Raw genomic sequence first — 22,271 nt, 5'->3', positions numbered from 1 at the left:
ATACTAACAATGAAAAAACAGAAAGAGAAATTAAGGAAACAATACCATTCACCATTGCAACAAAAAGAATAAAATACTTAGGAGTATATTTACCTAAAGAAACAAAAGACCTATACATAGAAAACTATAAAACACTGATGAAAGAAATCAAAGAGGACACAAACAGATGGAGAAATATACCATGTTCATGGATTGGAAGAATTTATATTGTCAAAATGGCTATTCTACCCAAAGCAATCTATAGATTCAATGCAATCCCTATCAAGTTACCAACAATATTTTTCACAGAACTAGACCAAAGAATTTCACAATTTGTATGGAAATACAAAAAACCTCGAATAGCCAAAGTAATCTTGAGAAAGAAGAATGGAACTGGAGGAATCAACCTGCCTGACTTCAGACTCTACTACAAAGCCACAGTCATCAAGACAGTATGGTACTGGCACAAAGACAGAAATATAGATCAATGGAACAGAATAGAAAGCCCAGAGATAAATCCACGAACCTATGGACACCTTATCTTTGACAAAGGAGGCAAGGATATACAATGGAAAAAAGACAACCTCTTTAACAAGTGGTGCTGGGAAAACTGGTCAACCACTTGTAAAAGAATGAAACTAGAACACTTTCTGACACCATACACAAAAATAAACTCAAAATGGATTAAAGATCTAAATGTCAGACCAGAAACTATAAAACTCCTAGAGGAGAACATAGGCAAAACACTCTCCGACATAAATCACAGCAAGATCCTCTATGACCCACCTCCCAGAATATTGGAAATAAAAGCAAAACTAAACAAATGGGACCTAATGAAACTTAAAAGCTTTTGCACTACAAAGGAAACTATAAGTAAGGTGAAAAGACAGCCCTCAGACTGGGAGAAAATAATAGCAAATGAAGAAACAGACAAAGGATTAATCTCAAAAATATACAAGCAACTCCTGAAGCTCAATTCCAGAAAAATAAATGACCCAATCAAAAAATGGGCCAAAGAACTAAGCAGACATTTCTCCAAAGAAGACATACAGATGGCTAACAAACACATGAAAAGATGCTCAACATCACTCATTATTAGAGAAATGCAAATCAAAATCACAATGAGGTACCATTACACGCCAGTCAGGATGGCTGCTATCCAAAAGTCTACAAGCAATAAATGCTGGAGAGGGTGTGGAGAAAAGGGAACCCTCTTACACTGTTGGTGGGAATGCAAACTAGTACAGCCGCTATGGAGAACAGTGTGGAGATTCCTTAAAAAACTGGAAATAGAACTGCCATATGACCCAGCAATCCCACTTCTAGGCATACACACTGAGGAAACCAGATCTGAAAGAGACACGTGCACCCCAATGTTCATCGCAGCACTGTTTATAATAGCCAGGACATGGAAGCAACCTGGATGCCCATCAGCAGATGAATGGATAAGGAAGCTGTGGTACATATACACCATGGAATATTACTCAGCCGTTAAAAGGAATTCATTTGAACCAGTCCTAATGAGATGGATGAAACTGGAGCCCATCATACAGAGTGAAGTAAGCCAGAAAGATAAAGAACATTACAGCATACTAACACATATATATGGAATTTAGAAAGATGGTAACGATAACCCTATATGCAAAACAGAAAAAGAGACACAGAAGTACAGAACAGACTTTTGAACTCTGTGGGAGAAGGTGAGGGTGGGATGTTTTGAAAGAACAGCATGTATATTATCTATGGTGAAACGGATCACCAGCCCAGGTGGGATGCATGAGACAAGTGCTCGGGCCTGGTGCACTGGGAAGACCCAGAGGAATCGGGTGGAGAGGGAGGGGGGAATCGGGATGGGGAATACTTGTAAATCTATGGCTGATTCATACCAATGTATGACAAAACCCACTGGAAAAAAAAAATAAATAAAGGAGAAATTGAAAAAAAAAATAAAGCAAAACAGAAGTTATAATACTGGTGTCAAAATAATATTTATGAAGGTTTACTCGTAAAAAGATATCATTCACCTAATAAATTCAAACCTGTAGTGATAGAAATAATGCTTAGCTGTTTCAGTTCCATACCATATTAGTCTGAATGATCCATCTACCTTATAACTGTCACTCTAATATTATCTGCCTTAGTGAGTTAGAGATTGTTAACGGAGCAAGTGAAATATGGGAAAGAAAACTCTCTCTCCCAGAAGAATGCAAAGTTTACAAGAGCTAAGTAAAACAGCACACAATAGCAAGATAAATAAACCTTCATGTACTGCAGGTGGGAAGCCGTGTCTCAGTAGCACTTATTTCTGAGAGACTTTCTGCCCGCCTAGAAAGAACAGCTGGAACAAACGGAACACAGAAATTAACACCTGAGAGTAATACTGTGACCATCTGTAGCTGTGAATAAGTAGGGTGTATGCAAACATGAACCTGATGAAAACAGTTAACTTTTTTTCTTTTCTTTTCTCTTCTGGAATTTGCACGACAATATTAGAAGGGTGCAAATGACTTTAATGAACATTTTGGCACAACTAACCCTCACAAAGGGTTGAGGACTCTGGGCTGAAATTTAAAGTGATAATTATCTTTTTTTTTAAATCAGAGTGTCTGAAGAAAGGACAGCAGGTTGGTGGAGCTGCATTTAAGAAGCTCTGACAGGGGAATGGTTCTGTACGAAAGGTTAGCTCCCTCTCCTATCAACCGCCTTGGACTTTTCTCTAGAAAATTGCCCTTGGTACATCCTGACATTCCTACTGTCCATAATGGGCACAGTGAAAGGTTACAAGTGGAAAAGCTCTCAAGATGTCCCAGCTTCCAGCCTGCAAACATTTCTCTGAAGGGTCCATTAACACTGACTTTCAGAGCAACAATGCAGCATGCCATTTCCCTTTTCCAGTGCCTGGTAGTCAGCCAATTCCTGGACCAAAGTTTATATTAAAAATTAGAGAAATGGTCTCTCTTATTGTCCAGTGCTATGCATTCAAGTCATCTCTCCTGTGATTGGTTCACTATTCAGAAATATTCAGCTCCACAAATTGCAATATCAGTGGAGAGACACAGTCTGGCTTTAATAAATCCTTTTGGCCTGAATTTTGTATTTTGCACCTTTGGATCCAAGCAAACGATTAAGCAAGCAGCTCATCAGATAAAAATAGGCCTTCATCATTTGAATCTACTTTGCATGTTTTATTTAACAACAAGAAAGCAGGCACAGAATACGGCATACCCACCTAAGAACTGCTCCAGGTTCAGTTTACACATGTGAAGAGATAAACAGCTTTTGTCCCAACTATTAAAATATAAAGTATTATCTCATCGTAAAGTTCCAGGGGCTTTATAGTTCTAGTAATAGGATATCTCTTTCTAGTAATAATGTAAATGTTACCTCAGGGACATCGCATCATCTTTGTATATACTCTATAGACAATCCTGTATATATAAATCTGAAATGATTTCATATGCTGCATGTAAACCAAACCTGAATTTCAAAACACATGTTCTTACCAGTCTCCCTTATTTCCTAGCTGCATCTTTATAGCCAAAGTTGTGAGACAAAACCTTCAAAATGTTGAACCAACACCACCTCCAACTTGTCTATTTGTTAGTCTGTTCCTCTCTGAGATATATCATCTTGCCATTCCCTCAAGATAAAGAGAGCAGGTGCACATATTGGAGACTTGCTCTGCTTAACTGTTTCCTCATTATAGAATCTCAGGATTGCGGAGGGCTTTCGAGGTCGTTTGGAGCAGCCCTAAATTGACTGGCTATACACTGTCTACCCAGGAAAGCAATGGACATGTACTGATCATGTTCAGAAAGACTTCTTGTGCCTGGAGGTGTCTTTATTAATCTAAACCTCGACAACACCTGCGACCCACAGATATAGCGAGATGAGTGAAAGGGTCCTTCCAAAGTAAGAAACCCGATAAGGCAGGAGTATGAGATTCGTTTATTCTCCACTTGTTTTTTCTCCAGCTTTGGTGATGCAGAATGGGGCTGAAAAAGCATTATAACAGCTTTTTTTTTTTTGTTCCCCCACTCAGTAATTTACTTCAGAAGAAAGATGTTAAAAAGAAAAGAAAATCTATCTGTAAAATCTTTGCTTGAATACGCAAATCATCTATTAAAACCCTGAGTGTACTTACATTTTCACCTCCCCACTTGTGATTCCTAATTCTGCTCACTGTCATTTATGCTGTTTTGCTAAAAGGACACAAGCTGACGTCTTCAGTGAAATAGACTCACAGTTCCTCCTTACAAGTTCTTAGCTATAATGTACAAGATAGGAGAAGGAGAACATTCTCATTTACTGAAAATGTTTGATTTTATGCCCATATGCCAGGAATATGATTTAACTAGATGGGAAAAAGCAATATAAAGAAAACATCTTGTGATTCAAAGGTCTCGCGGCACACCAGAATATGACTAGAAACACGACGTGACCTTTTCAGCACAGACTATGAGATCCTGAGCCACTGAGAGCTTATTGAGAATTGACAGACTGGCCTGATGGGTTTAATCACATTTGAGATATAGATATATACCTATATATATCTATATATATATAAACATCGTGCCTACTTCTTTGGAGGTAGCTTTTGTAAGGCAGAAATATTAAAGATACAAAGGGACAAATTAGAAAGTGAAAGTGGGAAAATTTGGATTTCCATGGAAATTAGAAACAGGACAGTAAGGCGTCATTTATAATATGTATATGCATACTTGCTCAGTCGTGTCCAATTCTTTGTGACCCCATGAGCTGCAACTTGCCAGGCTCCTCTGTCAACGGGATTCTCCAGGCAAGACTACTGGAGTGGGTAACCATTTCCTCCTCCAGGGGACCTTCCCGATACAGGAATTGAACCTGCGTCTCCTGTATGGGCAGGCAGCTTCCTTACCACTGAGCCACCTGGGAAACCACTATATTATGTTTATAAGGAGATAACAAAGGAAACTGTTCCAAGCATATATGTTATTTTCCAGGTACATAACAAATAATGAATTTTCACTATGGAGGTAAACTCAAATAAAACCGATATCTCCTAATTTTCCCAGACAAGTATATAAAATATATACACACATGTATTTATTTTGAAATAGATAGAGACATATACATGTCAATATATGTCTCCACAAATACTTACAGTATGAGTTCTCCAGCTCTGAATATGAGTGGTTGAAAAACTACACTCCTAGGCATAAATATATTCAATAGCTACGTGTCAATATATTTCTTTCTTGACATAAGTTACTGAAGAGAGAAAGTTTACTATAAAGTAAGAGGAAAAATGGGAATTATATGATTGTAAATGCAAAGATAAGACTATTTACTACTTCTTACAAAAAAAGGAGCAGTTTGCACTGACATTATATCGCACTGACATACACACATGGGTATAGGACATATACAGATAAACACATATACATTGTAGATACAGATATCAGGGATTTGGGGCTTCCCTGGTAGCTCAGGTGGTAAAGAATCCGCCTGCAATGCAGGAGACCCTGGTTCGATTTCTGGGTCAGAAAGATCCCCTGGAGAAGGGACAGGCTACCCACTCCAGTATTCTTTGGCTTCCCTGGAGGCTCAGATGGTAAAGAATCCGCCTGCAATGGGGGAGACCTGGGTTCAATCCCTGGGTTGGGAAGACCCCCTGGAGGAGTGTATGGCAACCCACTCCAGTACTCTTGCCTGGAGAATCCCCTGGACAGAGGAGCCTGGTGGGCTACAGTCGACGGGGTCGCAAAGAGTCAGACATGACTGAGCCAGTAAGCACAGCACATCAGAGATTTTACGGAAAAGTACACCCCCAAAGACCAGAATATTAAAGAGAAATCTTGTAAAACAAGATAGTTTGTATGAGGCACTTTTTCATTATTTCTGATACATAAATGGGGAAAAAGGCAATGGAAGAATATTCTTATTCTAAATGAAAAACTTGAATACCTACCCCACAATTTTGTGATGACAGTTAATGGATATAAAGTGCCTAGCACATGTATAGCCGTCAAATAATGATCAGAAAGTGTATTCAGGTTCTAAGGAAGAAAGAGTTTGCATAAAATCATGAAAATCTAAAAATAAAAGCCTTCATGACTTCATCCTTGGAAACTGCATATATTCTATGTTCTGATTTCCTTCTTAAAATTTCATTCTTATTTTCACATGTTTGGTCAGACCTCATCCTGGACTGGATTGCATCTCTCCTTGTCCGCAAATTCATATGCTGAAGCTATGGTATCAAGGTGATGGTATTTGAAGATGGAGTCTTTGGGAGATAATTATAATAATTAGATTATTAGATTATAATTATGATTACTATGGGATTAGTACGCTTATAAGGAGAGGCACCAAAGAGCTTGCTCTCTACCTACACATAAAAAGGTCAGATGAGCACAGAGCCTGATGAGGGCCACCTACAGGCCGAGAGAAAAGCCCCTGGAGGAAAATCTACACCACAGCACCTTGATCTCGGACTTTCCAGCCTCCAAAACTGCGACAAAACAAATTTCTGTTGTTGAAACCACCCATGCATGGCATTTTTAGGGCGTCCCAAGCAGACTAGCATAACACTGAACTCCAGACGTGAACATCCAGCTTCTCATCTGACACCCCTACCTGTAAACAATCCCATAATCTCACAATGGTCTCTCTGCTTTCACTCTCATCTCTAAGTCAGTTTTCACACAGAAGTCACAACAATGATGTTTATATACCTGACTTAAATAATTCTATTTTGGGAACCCTTTTGAAAATTTCTGACAGCACCAACAATAAAATGTAAACTCCTGACCAAAGTTTGCAAGCCTTTCCCTTATCCAGTCTCCGTCTCTGTTTCCAAATTAATTTCCTTATTCTCTTCCCTGGCCCACTTTGTTCCAGCTATGGGAATTTTCTCAGAGTCTTGAATACAGTAAACTCTCCCAACTGAGTGCCTTTGGGTATTATTTTCTCTGCCCTGAAGGCTTGCTTATTAGTTTATCACAAAGTTGCTCCTTCTCCACATCAGGTCTCAGATCAAACCTTTCCCCAGAAAGACCTGCTCTGACCACTCTGTCTAATTAAGGCTCTTTCCATTTTTATAATTAATCTCTGCAATTATATATGTATTTCTTTGCTTGTTATCACTACCATTTCTACTGAAAAGTGTGCTTCATAAGGAAGAACATGTGTCTCCTTGTTTCACAGTGGCTTACTTATTCTGAGAAAGAAGCCCTTCTTCCAATTCCTGTTTAGAGGCTTGATGCCACCCCCTCCCCCCAAAAAAAGATTACTATTTTTCTCTCTCATATGAAATTTTTAGATGAGTATTACTTTTTATCATTTTTGATAAATTAAGGTCGATATGATTTCATAAAAATAAAATACATACATTTTGACAAATGAGACATTTTATCCTTAGCTGCTATATTGATATTACTGAAGTGTAGAGAGGGATAGAATCATCAAATACATTTCAAATGAGGTAATGGTGTTTTGATCCGGTCTCACTGTGACAAAACATTTCTGCACCTGGAAGGTAATAAGGTGAGCTAAAAAGTTGTGATTTCTTTGAAACAATAACATCAGCATAGTTAAAATATAACATGCTTATCATTATGAATAAAGAAATAGCAGAAAACTCTTTGATTAAGTTGCATATATATGACTAAACATTTAAATATATGTATTTATTTGCAAGTATAGAAATATTAATATTTTAATATATATATTTTTAAGAGTTCACTTTAGGCCTACTCCAGAAAAAAAAAGATACTCAAGTAATAGTTGGTGATTAGACAGGATGTGGAACATGGTGGCCACTCCAGGATATATTAATTAAATAAATTGATAAATGAATTAAACTAGGGACTGGCTGAGAAAGAATGATTATAGACAGAAAGGAAAGGTCTTGCATGACACTATAACTAGTTTAAAATATATACTTTACATGATTTAAAGTCATCCAAAATTTTTAAGCAAAAAATGACAGATTCATGTTTTATAAGTATCATTCTGGAAATATTGTAATAGAATTGAAGATCTAAAGTTAACAAGAGTTTAGAATTTTTCCCAGGGTATCTGAGTGTGTGAGGGCTAAGTCACTTCCGTCACACCTGACTCTTCATGACCCTGTGGACTGTAGCCTGCCAGACTCCTCTGTCCTTGGGATTCTCCAGGCAAGAATACTGGAGTGGGTTGTCATGCCCTCCTCCAGGGATATTCCTGGCCGAGGGATCAAACCAGCATCTCCTAGGTCTACTGCATTGACATGCAGGTTCTTTACCACTAGTGCTGCCTGGGAGCCATTCCCTTCTCCAGGGGATCATCCCAGATGGCAGATTTTTTGCCATCTGAGCTACCAGGGAAGCCATTCCTGGTGGCTCAGTCGGTAAAGAATCTGTCTACAGTGCAGGAGACCCACGTTCGATCCCTGGGTGGGGAAGATCCCCTGGAGAAGGAAATGGCAACCCACTCCAGTATCTTTGCCTGGAAAATCTCATGGACAGAGGAACCTGGTGGGCTGTAGTCCATGGGGTCGCAAATAGTCGAGCACAACTGAAGGACTAATGCTTACTTACTTACAATTTTCCATAGGAGGATTCAGCAAGGTCTAGTGTAAAATACATGCCGTATTAATAAAAAGGAGACTACTGATGCAAGAAGTAGCTTAGTGATAGAAATTTGTCAATTTCATACTGTAAATTGCAAATTGAAAAGAAGTTACACTGACACCATGGGTTCTGTTTTTAAGAGTAAGAGAGATTGTAATAAAATAACTAAATCTGAGACTGGTATTAGTGGTATGAAGTTGCATTTTGCAACATATTTGAAGTGCATGGAAGACTTCTGCTTGGACATATTCAAGAGGCTTTTGGAAATATTAATGAGGATATCAGAAAAAGTTTAGAGAAATAGACTAGGAAGTCATCAACATATAAGAAGCAGGCAAATTCATTCAACATATCTTTCCTGAATGCCCCTGGGACTGTTCTAGGTAATTTGAATACATCCATGAATTTAAAGAATGAACATTAATACTCTCTTTGAGCCTATTTTTATTAAGGGAGGAAACACAGACAGTATGCCAAAACATACAAAACTCTTAATGCCCTGCTGTAGCCCCTTGGCACTGACATTTCCCGTAACTGTCTGCCTGTCTTCCAATTATTTCCACCTCTTCTCTAGGGACTCTCTTGTGCTCCACCAGGAGCAGCCCTTAAACACCAATGAGTAGGAGTTGGCGACAAAGTGCCCCAGTTCCTTCATACTTCTTATGCAGATATTTTGTGCTGTGTCTAAAGGTTTCCAGGTACTCACAGGGGTATCTTCTTCACAATGTACCTTTTACTTGACTCACACCTGTTCCTATCTTCCTTCCCTCATCCACCTCTTCCTCCCTCCAAAAATGTCCATAGATTGCTTGTCTTGTATTCTGATTCAACTAAATGTAGAGCATATTAAATAGTTAAATAACATAATATTTTAGAAACTGATAAATGCAATGGGAGAGGAAAAGTTGGAGGAACAGAGAGGCCTATGTGGCTGGAGGAGAGAGAGTGGAGGGAGGGTGAAAGTGGGAGGAGATGAGTTCAGATAATGTATGTATATGGGGGGGGGTGGTGTAGAACATACTTGCATGGGTATAGGCAAGTACAGGCAAGAGATATAGAGCTGTAGGCAACCATAAGAACTTTGACTTATTCTCAGAGAGAAATAGAGAACCATTAACAATGTTTGAGCAGAATCCTCCCGTGGTCTGACTTACACATTAAAACATTTATGCTGACCACTTGGTTGAGAAAAGGGACTAAGAAGTAAGGTTAAGGTAAAGAGGCCAATGAAAATACTACAGTGATCCAAGCAGGAGCATACAGTGACTCGCACCAAGGAGACAGCAGTTGAGGGGTGAGTGATGCTCAAGCTCTGAATGCTTTGAAAGTTGAGTCACCAGGCGTTGTGGGGATGTGATAGAAAGAGAAGGGTGATACAATGATTTTGACCTGAGTGATTGCAAGGCAAGAGATGCCATTAGTTGAGATGCGGATGTCTAACCCAAAGGTTCAGTTTTGCCCCATCAGGTTTTCAATGTTGATCAAACGTTCACACATAGAAGTCCAGTAGGCAGTCAAACATGTAAGTCTAGGACTTGAGATGGCTGGACTGGAGATACAATCCCTTGGGACTGGATGAGTAACCAAAGAAGTGAGTGCAGATATAAGAGACGAGAGGATCCTAGAGCTCAGTCCTATGGCATTACAACACTTAGAGATCAACAAGAAGAGACAGAGTCAGCAAAGAAGATCAAGGAAGGAAATATTGGTGTGTTGGGAGAAAACCAATAGTTTGTGATATCCTAAAACTCAAGGGTGGAAAGTATGTCAAGGACTAAGAAGTAATCAACCGTGAAAAATACAGCTGATAGATGAAGTAAACTGAGATCCGGACACTAACCATTATATCTAACGACAGGGGGGGATTGATAAACACGACAGAAGCTCAACTTCTGTGAGTGCGAGAAAAATCCTGACTAGGGTAAGGTAGGAGAGAATCAAGGGACAGGAATCAGGAAATATAAACTACTCTTCTGAGGGATTTTACTGAAAAGAATTTCACTGAAAGAAAAGGGTGGTAAATAGTTGGGAAGACTTCCCTGGTGGTTCAGTGGTAAAGAATCCTCCAGCCAAAGCAAGAGAGGCGGATTCTATCCCTGGGTCAGGAAGATCCCTTGAGGAAGGAAACAGTTACCCACTCCAGAATTCTTCCCTGGGAAATCCCATGAACAGAGGAGCCTGGAGGACTACAGTCTCTGGGGTCACAAAAGAGTTGGATACAACTTAGTGACTAACCAAGAACAAAATGGATGGGAAGAAGTGTCAAAAGAAGTATTTTTTCTTGTGAGATGTTTGTGGATTAAGAGGAATGAGTCAGTGGAGAGCAAAATATTGATGATATAGAAAGAGAAGAGAGAGATGCCACCTTGATGTCCTAGTTTGATGTTCTTGATGAGGCAGTGGGGGTGGATGTGGTGTAAAAGTGGTGGGGCTGGGTCCAATTAGGGTCATGGATATTCTCCTATGTAGCATGCAGTAAGGCAGACATATGGGTTCAGATGCAGAAAGGTAAGTGTATATGGTGAGGGGAGTCTATAGAAATTCTCTTGTGAACATTTCTGGCTGTGGTTAGAAACCAAGTCATTGGGGAATGTGAAGCTAACCAAGGAGATGTTGGAGGTTTGGAGAGAAAAGAGGTGTGAAGTAGTCATCTAAGAAAGTGGGAAAGTATATGATGGACTTCCAGAGGATGATTATACAGTAGCATTAAGAGCCAACTTTGGATTTGTGGCCATAAGATTGAGGAGACAACAGTTAATATTGTTTGGGGTTTTCTTTCATGATATTCAGCTACACAGGTATGAAATACATGGGAAGACTGATTTAACTAGGATTGCAGTTTGCCAAGAGAGTGCCATGAAAGGAGACTGGGCAAAGGAGACAGTTTATATAAAGGAATGAATATGGTGACTGACAACGGAATTTCAACTAACTACAGAAGGAGGGTGAAAAGAGTACCAGGGTGAGTGGTCTGGATAGATAGGAGGGATGGTTGAACAGTAGGATGTATGAAATTGAATTTCAGAAAGGCATGGGTGGTGGTAATAAAGTTTGGGGTATGACTGTAGGGCTGAGTGGATAAACCGGTGAGATGGGACAAAACCGTCAGAGAAGTTAGAGTAACTGAGATTCAGCAACGTGTGTATAAAATTCACAAAAAGTGACATGAAAGTATTCCCCAGAAATGCGGGGTATGACTAAAGATTCAGTAGAGATGATATACTTTTATGATATACTTTTACAAGTGATATACTTTTATGATCTAAGAGTTTCCAGTGAAAGTGGGAAATAGACCATTGGAAAAACAGAAATTAGGAAATGCCTTGCCCCCAGGCCCAGTGGTTTGAGGGAAAATGGATCCTTCTTGGGTCTGCAGGGGAAACAATGTCCTTAGAGTTGAGACAGTTCTCCTGCAGATCAAGAGGATGAGCTGAATGTTTAAAGGACAGATTGAGGGGTTTGGTTAATAATGCACTGTGGATGATGGAAGGTGAAGGTGAAGGATTTCAGGATTTAGGGAGGGATGGGAGACAGGGAAATGTGTGCATAGTGAGATTCTAAAGGGAGAGAAAGTCAAGTGAAACACTGATCATTTTTTAATTATACAGTCTCATTTTCTGCCATTTTCCATCTCTCCTATTGACTCATCACATTAATGTGTTGAAAGAGAGTAATAAGCAAGACCTCAGGCAGTACCTCTGACTCCTTAGAGATTATCTGAGAATACTAAACTATTTGGTCTTTAAAGGGATATTTAATGGGCTATGACTCTTTAGTATAGCTGCTATAATTTTTCTTCTGCAGATTAAAGTTCTAGCTTTCCTTCTAATAACTGCTTCAAGCTGCTCTATATTCTTGTCAATGCTACTGCTACTGCTAAGTCACTTCAGTTGTGTCCGACTCTGTGCGACCCCATCCCTGGGATTCTCCAGGCAAGAACACTGGAGTGGGTTGCCATTTCCTTCTCCAATGCATAAAAGTGAAAAGTGAAAGTGAAGTCGCTCAGTCATGTCTGACTTTTCATAGTCACCTCAAAACCAGAGGAAAAGCAGAGGTGTTTTATCTCTTCCAATCACAGTAAAAGAACGGCTAACGAAACCCACAGGCCTAGACTCTTGACATTCCCAAACAGTTCTTGTTAATTAAGAGTGAGTCCAACCTTATTCCTCCCTGCATTTTGATCATGGCCTAGCAACAAGTAGTGATATTATGCACACATGATAATTAACAATTAGACTTACATTCTTTGACAAAGTCTAGAAATAGGAGTTTCAAATTAATTATAGTTAGTGTCTAATATTTCCATTTCTTTGTAATATGATAAACTTGAGTTAATGGAATATTCTTACTTAAAAAAAGCTTGATTCATGTAAAGGCACTTATTCACCATGTTTATTGTTTTATTCAAAAGTGAAAGGATTTAACATTATTTAAATGCAAATATCTTGGGTTTGACTATTGTTCATTTATCCAGTCTTTTATATTCATGTTCTTCTCAAATTAAAATGCTCCTGAAGAAATTATTCATGCTCATATACTTTGCTTGGTAAAATTTAATCAAGCGAATGAAAATCAAAAGGATGACACTATGTTTCCTATATAGATAAAATTAGGGCTAATTTGTGTAAATTAATTGCTTTATTTTAAAGCACATTTTCCATTCAGCATGCTTTTCATGATCTCTATTAATTAATTCTTTCCATATACAGATATGGGGCTTCCAAAGTGGTGCAGTGATAAAGAACACACCTGCCCATGAAGGAGATGCAAGAGACACGGGTTTGATCCCTAGGTTGGGAAGATGACCTGGAGTAGGAAATGGCAACCCATTCCAGTATTCTTGCTTGGAAAATTCTATGGCCTGAGGAGCCTGGTGGGCTGCAGTCCATGGGATCGTGAAGAGTTAGACACAACTGAATTGCACACACACATATACAAATGTATTAGAAGTCATTTGCAATAATCTAGAATTGCCAAAACCTCTGTAACTGCTCCAGAATAAAGTCTGAGAAGAAACTGGGATATAACATCATAGAATGATTATTGCTCATTTCTGGCTTCTACAGCAGTCAAAACTAGTAGGAAATCAGCAGAAGTCATCTTGAAATATTTATAGATGATTCTGTTTGTGAAAGAAAGGTGGCTTTTGAAACTTCAAATTGAACTGACAGTGAAAGTGAAGGTCCCTCAGTCATATCTGACTCTTAGGAACCCCATGGGCTATACAGTCCATGGTTTTCCAGCCAGAATACTGGAGTGGGTCAGTCAGTCAGTCAGTTCAGTCACTCAGTCATGTCCAACTCTTTGTGACCCCATGGTCTGCAGCAATACAGGCTTCCCTGTCCATCATCAACTCCTGGAATTTACTCAGACTCATGTCCACTGAGTCAGAAATGAGGTACAGCCATCTCATCCTCTGTCGTCCCCTTCTCCTCCCACCTTCAATCTTTCCCAGCATCAGGGTCTTTTCCAATGAGTCTGTTCTTCACATCAGGTGGCCAAATTATCATAGTTTGAGCTTCAGCATGAGTCCTTCCAATGATTATTCAGGACTAATTTCCTTTAGGATGGACACACTGGATCTCCTTGAAGTCCAAGGAACTCTCAAGAGTCTTCTCCAACACCACAGTTCACAAGCACCAGTTCTTCAGCACTCAGCTTTCTTTAGAGTCCAACTCTCACATACATACATGACCACTGGAAAAACCATAGCCTTGACTAGATAGACCTTTGTTGGCAAAGTAATGTCTCTGCTTTTTAATATGCTGTTTAGGTTGGTCATAGCTTTTCTTCCAAGGAGCAAGGTTCTTTTAATTTCATGGCTGCAGTCACCATCTGCAGTGATTTTGGAGTCCAAAAATATAAAGTCTCTCACGTTTTCCACTGATTCACCATCTATTTGCCGTGAAGTTGATGGGACCAGATACCATGATCTTAGTTTTCTGAATGTTGAGCTTTAAGCCAAATTTTTCACTCTCCTCTCTTACCTTCATCAAGAGATTCTAGTTCTTCTTCACTTTCTGCCATAAAGGTGGTGTTATCTGCATATCTGAGGTTATTGATATTTCTCCCAGCAGTCTTGTTTCTAGCTTGTGCTTCCTCCAGCCCAGTTTTTCTCATGATGTACTCTGCATATAAGTTAAATAAGCAGGGTGACAATATATAGCCTTGATGAATCCTGTCCTTATTTGGAACCAGTCTGCTGTTCCATGTCCAGTTCTAACTGTTGCTTCCTGACCTGCATACAGGGTTCTCAAGAGGCAGGTCAGGTGGCCTGGTATTCCCATCTCTTGAATAATTTTCCACAGTTTGTGGTGATCCACACAGTCAAAGGCTTTGGCATAGTCAAGAAAGCAGCAATAGATGTCTTTCTGGAACTCTCTTGCTTTTTCGATAATCCAACGGATGCTGGCAATTTGATCTCTGGTTCCTCTGCCTTTTCTAAAATCAGCCTGAACATCTGCAAGTTCACTGTTCATGTACTGTTGAAGCCTGACTTGGAGAATTTTGAGCATCACTCTACTAGTGTTTGAGATGAGTGCAATTGTGAGGTAGTTTGAACATTCTTTAGCATTGCCTTTCTTAGGGATTGGGATGAAAACTGACCTTTTCCAGTCCTGTGGCCACTGCTGCATTTTCCAAATTTGCTGGCATATTGAGTGCAGCACTTTCACAGCATCATCCTTCAGGATTTGAAATAGCTCAACTGGAATTCCATCATCTCCACTAGCTTTGTTTGTAGTGATGCTTCCTCAGGCCCACCTGACTTCACATTCCAGGATGTCTGGCTCTAGGTGAGTGATCACACCATTGTGGTTATCTGCCTCATGAAGATATTGTTTGTACAGTTCTTTTCTGTATTCTTGCCACGTCTTCTTACTATCTTCTGCTTCTGTTAGGTCCATACCATTTCTGTCCTTTATTGAGCCCATCTTTGTATGAAATTTTCCCTTGGTATCTCTAGTTTTCTTGAAGAGATCTCTAGTCTTTCCCATTCTGTTGTTTTCCTCTATTTCTTTGCATTGATCACTGAGGAAGGCTTTCTTATCTCTCCTTGCTATTCTTTGGAACTCTGCATTAAAATGGGTATATCTTTCCTTTTCTCCTTTGCTTTTTGCTTCTCTTCTTTTCACAGCTATTTGTAAGGCCTCCTCAGACAACCATTTTGCTTTTTTGCATTTCTTTTTCTTGGGGATGTCCTTGATCCCTGTCTCCTGTACATTGTCACGAACCTCTGGAGAAGGGAATGGCAAACCACTTCAGTATTCTTGCCTTGAGAATCCCATGAACAGTATGAAAAGGCAAATAGATAGAACACTGGCGTGGGTAGACTTTCCCTTCTCAGGTGATCTTCCCAACCCGGGATCGAACCCAGGTCTCCCTCATTGCAGGCGAATTCTTTACCAACTGAGCTATGAAATAATGAACCTTTGATATAAATTTATTAAAATGTGTAAATATTTAGTGGAGAAAATTAAAAAACAAAAAAACTAGCTTTTAAACCTCATCAGGAACAGGACTTCATGGACTAGTTTCCAGACATGTTACTAAACTAGATTTCTTTGAAGAGTGAGTTGTGATCTCCAGTGTGACGTTGTGAAATGCTTGCTCTCAGTTTTGAGACAGCACTTACATCTGATCTTTGTTCAGAAAGTGTCTGAGTTCATTCTGCTCAGCAGTCCCTTAGGGGTCAGTCTGTCTTCTTTCCCCAGATTTCCTGACTCCAAAATTTCAAATGAGACCTGCTAATCAAGCTCTGCTTTTCTCTCAACCAAACTCAACAGAGGAAGTAAAATGATTTTGAAATTATTGCTTTTAGTATACTGGTGATCCAAGAGAAGGTTCTGAACTAAATATATTATTTGTCAGAGTCTGTTTTAATACTTTGGGGGTAGAGTCAGTGTCAAGTACATACTTTTTACATCACTTAGAAAATTGTATCTTCATGGTCTTCCTTCCCCATTTTTGAATATCTTTTTCCCATCTTTTTTGACATCCTTGAAGATTTGGTTTTAGTAAGATACCACTCTAAGGTTTTCACACAACCTAGGATATAACTTAGCCAGATACAGAAACTTCCTTTGTTGGATCAATCACTTCCTTCAAACACATTTCCCCAACTTCATCAATGCTGTCTGCAAACAAGACGCATCCACATCTATATAGAGTAAGTTGCTATTATGCTGGTTTTAAAGTGCCATCATGGCATCATTGCAGACCCGGTACTTCAAACACCCTGCTATCAGAAATAAGCCACTGATTTGTAGTTACCGAGGCTTTAGGAAGTGATTGATGAAAACTCACTGAGTATATTAAGGGTCATTTCATTACACTCATTACTCATTTAGACAGCTTGAAGTGAAATCTATAAGTCCTATTTAATTTTTTTTTCTTTCCTTTCAGGTTTTGTGCAACTTTTCTCTTAGCAGGATTAATTGCTACTACTATTTGTGTACTTTATATATTTCACTTGGTATTTTAATATTTTAATCTATTACTATATACAATTAAAATATAACATGTACAATTCAAGTAAAAATAATCAGATTTATATTACTACTCAAGAATAAATATTAGCATGGAGAATGATAAATTAAATATTTACATTCTGGAGTCTTATGAGTAACTATATTCATTACAGCCACAAAACAAGAAAAAAGAACAATTATTTCCTAATATATTTGGGTAAATTACCACTTGGCTTTTAATCAATGAGTTTACAGAAGAATTTGTAGACAATTGTGTGGCTTAATTCACATTGTTTTCATAGTGCTTCTAGATGTCATAAATAAAGTCAAAGATTTTAGCCATAAAATACAAAGAGAGAATCAAAGTTTTAAAAGGATTTTTATGGTGTATTGTGCATGCGATTTATGTGTAGAACTTGTATGAAATGAACGAAAAAAGAGAGGAAGCTTCAGAATTCTTCATTCATGCATTTATTTATTTACCTGTTCAATTATTAAAAAATAACTACTCCCTGTTTTAATGGTCTCAGCTTTAGAAAGTAGTAATTTATCTTTGTCTTTGAATTAAGGGCTCAAGACCTTATCTTGCCAATCAAGATTTCCTGGAAGCTTATTAACTGCACACTGTGTCCAGCTGAGCTTCCCAGGTGGTGCTAGTAATAAGGAATCCACCTGCCAATGCAGGTTGGACAGTAACAGATGTGGGTTCGATCCCTGGGTCAGGAAGATCCCCTGGAAGACTTAGCATGCATGCATGTGGCCAGTATAGATAATATTCATAAATAAAATGCAATTATTATAACAGGCATTTTACATGTGCTTTAGCTAAATAACTTTCATAATAATTCTATAATATAAATATTGAATAGTCAGGTAATATTTTAAAAATAACCTCATATAAAATGAAATGATTGTTCTGATTACATTAATTTTTGAGTATAAAACAGTTTTATCCTCCACTATTTAACATTTTTTAATTTCTTTTATTAAAAAATTAAGATTCAGGCTCAAAGATTCTTAACTTCTTCACTATGTCATTGTATGAAAATGCTTCACTTTCACTGAAGCAGAATGACACCCTCTTTTTTCCTTTTCTTTATTTTTGTCCCTGTATTTTTTGTCAGATAATGCCAGGGAATGTTGCTAAATTCTGTATTTTTTCCTCATTCAAATATTTTCAGAAATATGGCTATTGCATCTCGGTATGAAAATTTTTCATTATATTTACAACAAATTTTCAGTTTGTTGATCATTGTATTCTTTGTTTGTTTGAAAATACAAATAATAAATATCAAAAAGGTAAATATTTTCAAATGCTAATGAGGGTATATTATGCTTAAAGTACCATATTGCAGTGAGTACAAAGAAATAAAACATGGTCATTGTACTCAGAGTCTTCAAACTCATGAGAATATTATGGGAAACAATTCTGGGAACTTAGATTAAATACTCTTTCTTTGATCTTTTATACTTTATCCTATAGCCAGGGGTCACACATAAAGAAGGCAAGGGGTGGGGATGGGGTACATTATAGAATAGATTTGAGTAAAGGGTAGGTGAGCAAAATGAAGCTTTAAAAAGATTAATCTGGAGGCTGGTATAGTGGAATTAAAATTTTAAAACATTGGATGCGTGAAATTGGATCCAGGATATCCAACTGTTTCATGATGCCTCTGTAAGGGTGAGGAAGACACATTTAAACTTGTTTACAATCGTTGTCTAGGAACCAAGAAGGCTTTAAGGCAGAGATCATTAACTTCCTTCTCCTGGGAGGGTTAAACAAGCAATTCTTCCCTCAGGTGAGTAGTTCTGCTTTCCTGCCAAGTGCCCGAGGTCATGAAGGGGTGTGAATGGCCTGTGCTGTGGGATGGATGTGTGAGTGATGTGTTTAAGGTACAGTCTGCAGCTCATGTGGAGAAACAGGCCTAGTTATGGTGGTCCTTAGCATTCCAATACACAGGAGTGCCTGGCCTCATTACTGTGGCCAGCCCACACTCAGCCAGACTCTGTGGTCCTCAGAGGTACCAAGTGACAGGTCAATCCTTCTGAGCTGTGTACATTTCCCAAGGTAGAGCCTAAACTATTTTCCACTGACTTTCTTCCTCAGAAGCAGTATGTGAAGACTTATGGCTTATGCAAATCATTTGCAACTTTGTTTGCCTAAAATATCACTGAAAGAGCTGTAAGTTATCATATTTCACAATTGCATGACTAATGCATGCTGAAAAATCTGACTTAGAGAGAGTTATATGTGACCTCCATGTTAACTAAGATAATTGGAAACGTAATCTTTCTTTCCTGCTTTGCTGCCTCAAAGAAGGTTTAAGGAAGGAAGCAGATACTTTGGATCTTCAACAAACTTCAACTTGCCCCTCTCCACCCTCCTGGGCGTGCATGTCAAGTTGGGCAGAGGTTGCAGTGGATGTTCTTCCCAATACATGTCACTACTCCTCCAAAGTCGCACTTTCTCAGGGCGGCACTGTTACAGCGATGGCTTTGGCACAGCCAAGTAGTAGGTCCCAATAGCTCTCCTATGACGATCAGAGATAAAATCTGAATGATACAAGTTTTCACTTCAGTCTTTTTTGTGTGCGTGTGTGTATATCAACGGGCTTCCCAGGTGGTTCTGCAGTAAAGAATCCACTTACTAATGCAGGATTCACAGGAGATACATGTTCAACCCCTGGATCAGGAAGATCCCCAGGGGGAGGGCGTGGGAACCCACTTCAGTATTCTTGCTTGGAAATTCTGTGGACAGAGGAGCCTGGAGGGCTGCAGTCCGTGGGGTCACAAGTCAGACACGACTGAGCAACTGAGCATGCATGTGTATATGTACACACATAGCACGTATGTACATAGGCTTGCTATGTTATAGCATTATTTAACAAAGGGCACTCAAACACATCATTTAAAAACATTTTTACTGTTATTTAATCGATTTGGGGACACTGTTGATGAGTTAAAATTGAGTAACAAGCATTTGGGTAAATATATTTATTTTTTAGAAATAATTTCTCTTATTTAGTTTTTACTAACAGTAGTGTTTTCTTTGAAAAACATCTCACAACACAGATCTATACAATTTTATAGAGGATAAGAATACACACAGATCTTCCTCAAAAGTCAACATTTCCACTTGGCTATTTGGACAAAATATATACTTTCTGAATTCCAATTTCCTCATCTATAAAATGAGAATAATAATAGTGCCAATTTTAGAGCAGCTTAAGTTAATGCACGTGAAATAATTTGCACTGTGCCTGGCACATCATCACTGAGAAACTGAACCTATCTGGACTGCACTTAGCATGTAGCCCCCAATATATGTTATTCAATAATTCATTGAAAATTAAATTTAAGGAAGAAAGGAAGGAAGGGAAAGGTATGGCTAGAAAGGAAGGGTAGGGAATCTGCTAAATCCTAGCTTTATATAATGTATTATGAACTGTTATAAAGCATCTTTTTATGTCTTTCTCATAAGACTATAAGCATTGTGCGGGCCAAAGGATTGTTTTTTCATGTCTATCTCAGCCAGAACTCTCAACACGGTATCTTGAAAATAGCAGATTAACAAATACTTTAAAATGAATTGAGCAAATTAAATGATATATAATTGTTTGTAAGATGATTTAATGTCATCACCATACTGAATTCTAAACTTCATAAAAGCAGGAAATGAGTTTGTATTATTATTATTTTGCCATTATCAGTTTATAGAGTACCCCTTGCAATAAATGATTATGTTGGACTTCAGGGAAGAAATTTCCAAAGGTACCTATATCCCTGCATAGTTTGGCCCATAAGTAATATCCCCTACATAATAATGAGAGGAAATAAGCTCAAATAGCATTACTGTGAATAAGATCATCAGTTTTTCAGTAGATGACACTGTAGATATCAGTTGCTTTACCTCATACTATATAACATTCCTGAAAACTTGTAAACATAATGGCTGTTTGAAAATGGCAATAATAAAGGTCCTTTTACACTAGGCTATTATGCATCTAAAGCATTCTTGAGAATATTTGAATACATACAATCATAACATATCACTGGTTAGTCTCAACATATGCCATGACAGTCTTTGTTCTTGGAACTCCGAAGAGTTCAGACAGACTGGTTCTGCCTCCAAGAGGCCAGAGAGCCATCCAAGGTCAGGTCACTGTAAGAATTAGGACTGATCATGCAGAATGTTGCCTGGCCACAGAACTCTCAGAGTTGGCTGTGAGGTTATCCAAACAAGCACTTTTCACCCACACTGAGAAATTACAAGATGTGGCCATCCCATGTTGAGAGAGCTTCTTGCAGTTTCTGCCGTCATCTTGATTTTTCCCTTTTCGAGCGTGTAACGAAGAAAATGGATCCCATGGGACAACTCTCACACTTGTTACCCTCCATTTCCTCATTCTAACTGAGTGTAAGTAATGGAACCGTGTTTTAATGGCCCACTATCCCAAACGCCCTCCTAACCCTTTGGCAGAGACGCTTTGTAGCTGACAAATACGACAGGCAAGGCTAACGAACCCTTAGGCCAGCAATATTTTCATCTTTAATCCATCATAGACATCAAAAAATAATGAGATTTCTTGAAACAGTGCCAGCAGTGAGCTCATATGACACTGAGATGATAAATTTACTCAACCACTTACAAAGAAGTAGCCAGTACACTGAGAGACCTGGGTAATTTCATAACACCCAGTAGTGCAGTGTGAAAAACATGGATGCTTCACTGTATTTTCTGGATGGTATCTAGACCCAGATTGTAGTACATTTCCATTTTTAATCTTGTTAGTCATCTTTGTTTTATTTCTTCGTATCTTGCACAGGAGATTAATTCTGCTCTCCTTCCCCTGGAGATGCTGATAAGAGAGATATTCAAGCCCATGTGTACCATGCTATTGATGCTGCAAAGGTGCAATAAAATGGGATATTGAAAAGAAGATGAATTTTAAGCTTTTTTTTTTTTTTTTTTAAGATTTAAGTTGAACTGATCTAACCTAGAGGACTTGAAGAGGTTTTGAAATTGTCCCAACCACGACAGAGGATAAGATGGTTGGATGGCATCACCGACTCAACGGACATGGGTTTAGGTGAACTCCAGGAGTTGGTGATGGACAGGGAGGCCTGGCGTGCTGTAGTTCTTTGGGTCATAAAGAGTCGGACATGACTGAGTGACTGGACTGAACTGAACTGATCCTTTGACAGGGAAGTCCTGCTGACCCTAGGCCAT

Source organism: Cervus elaphus, chromosome 9 (genome assembly GCF_910594005.1).
Source record: "Cervus elaphus chromosome 9, mCerEla1.1, whole genome shotgun sequence".
In the NCBI taxonomy this organism is placed as follows: domain Eukaryota; kingdom Metazoa; phylum Chordata; class Mammalia; order Artiodactyla; family Cervidae; genus Cervus; species Cervus elaphus.
This window is presented reverse-complemented; position numbering follows the sequence as displayed.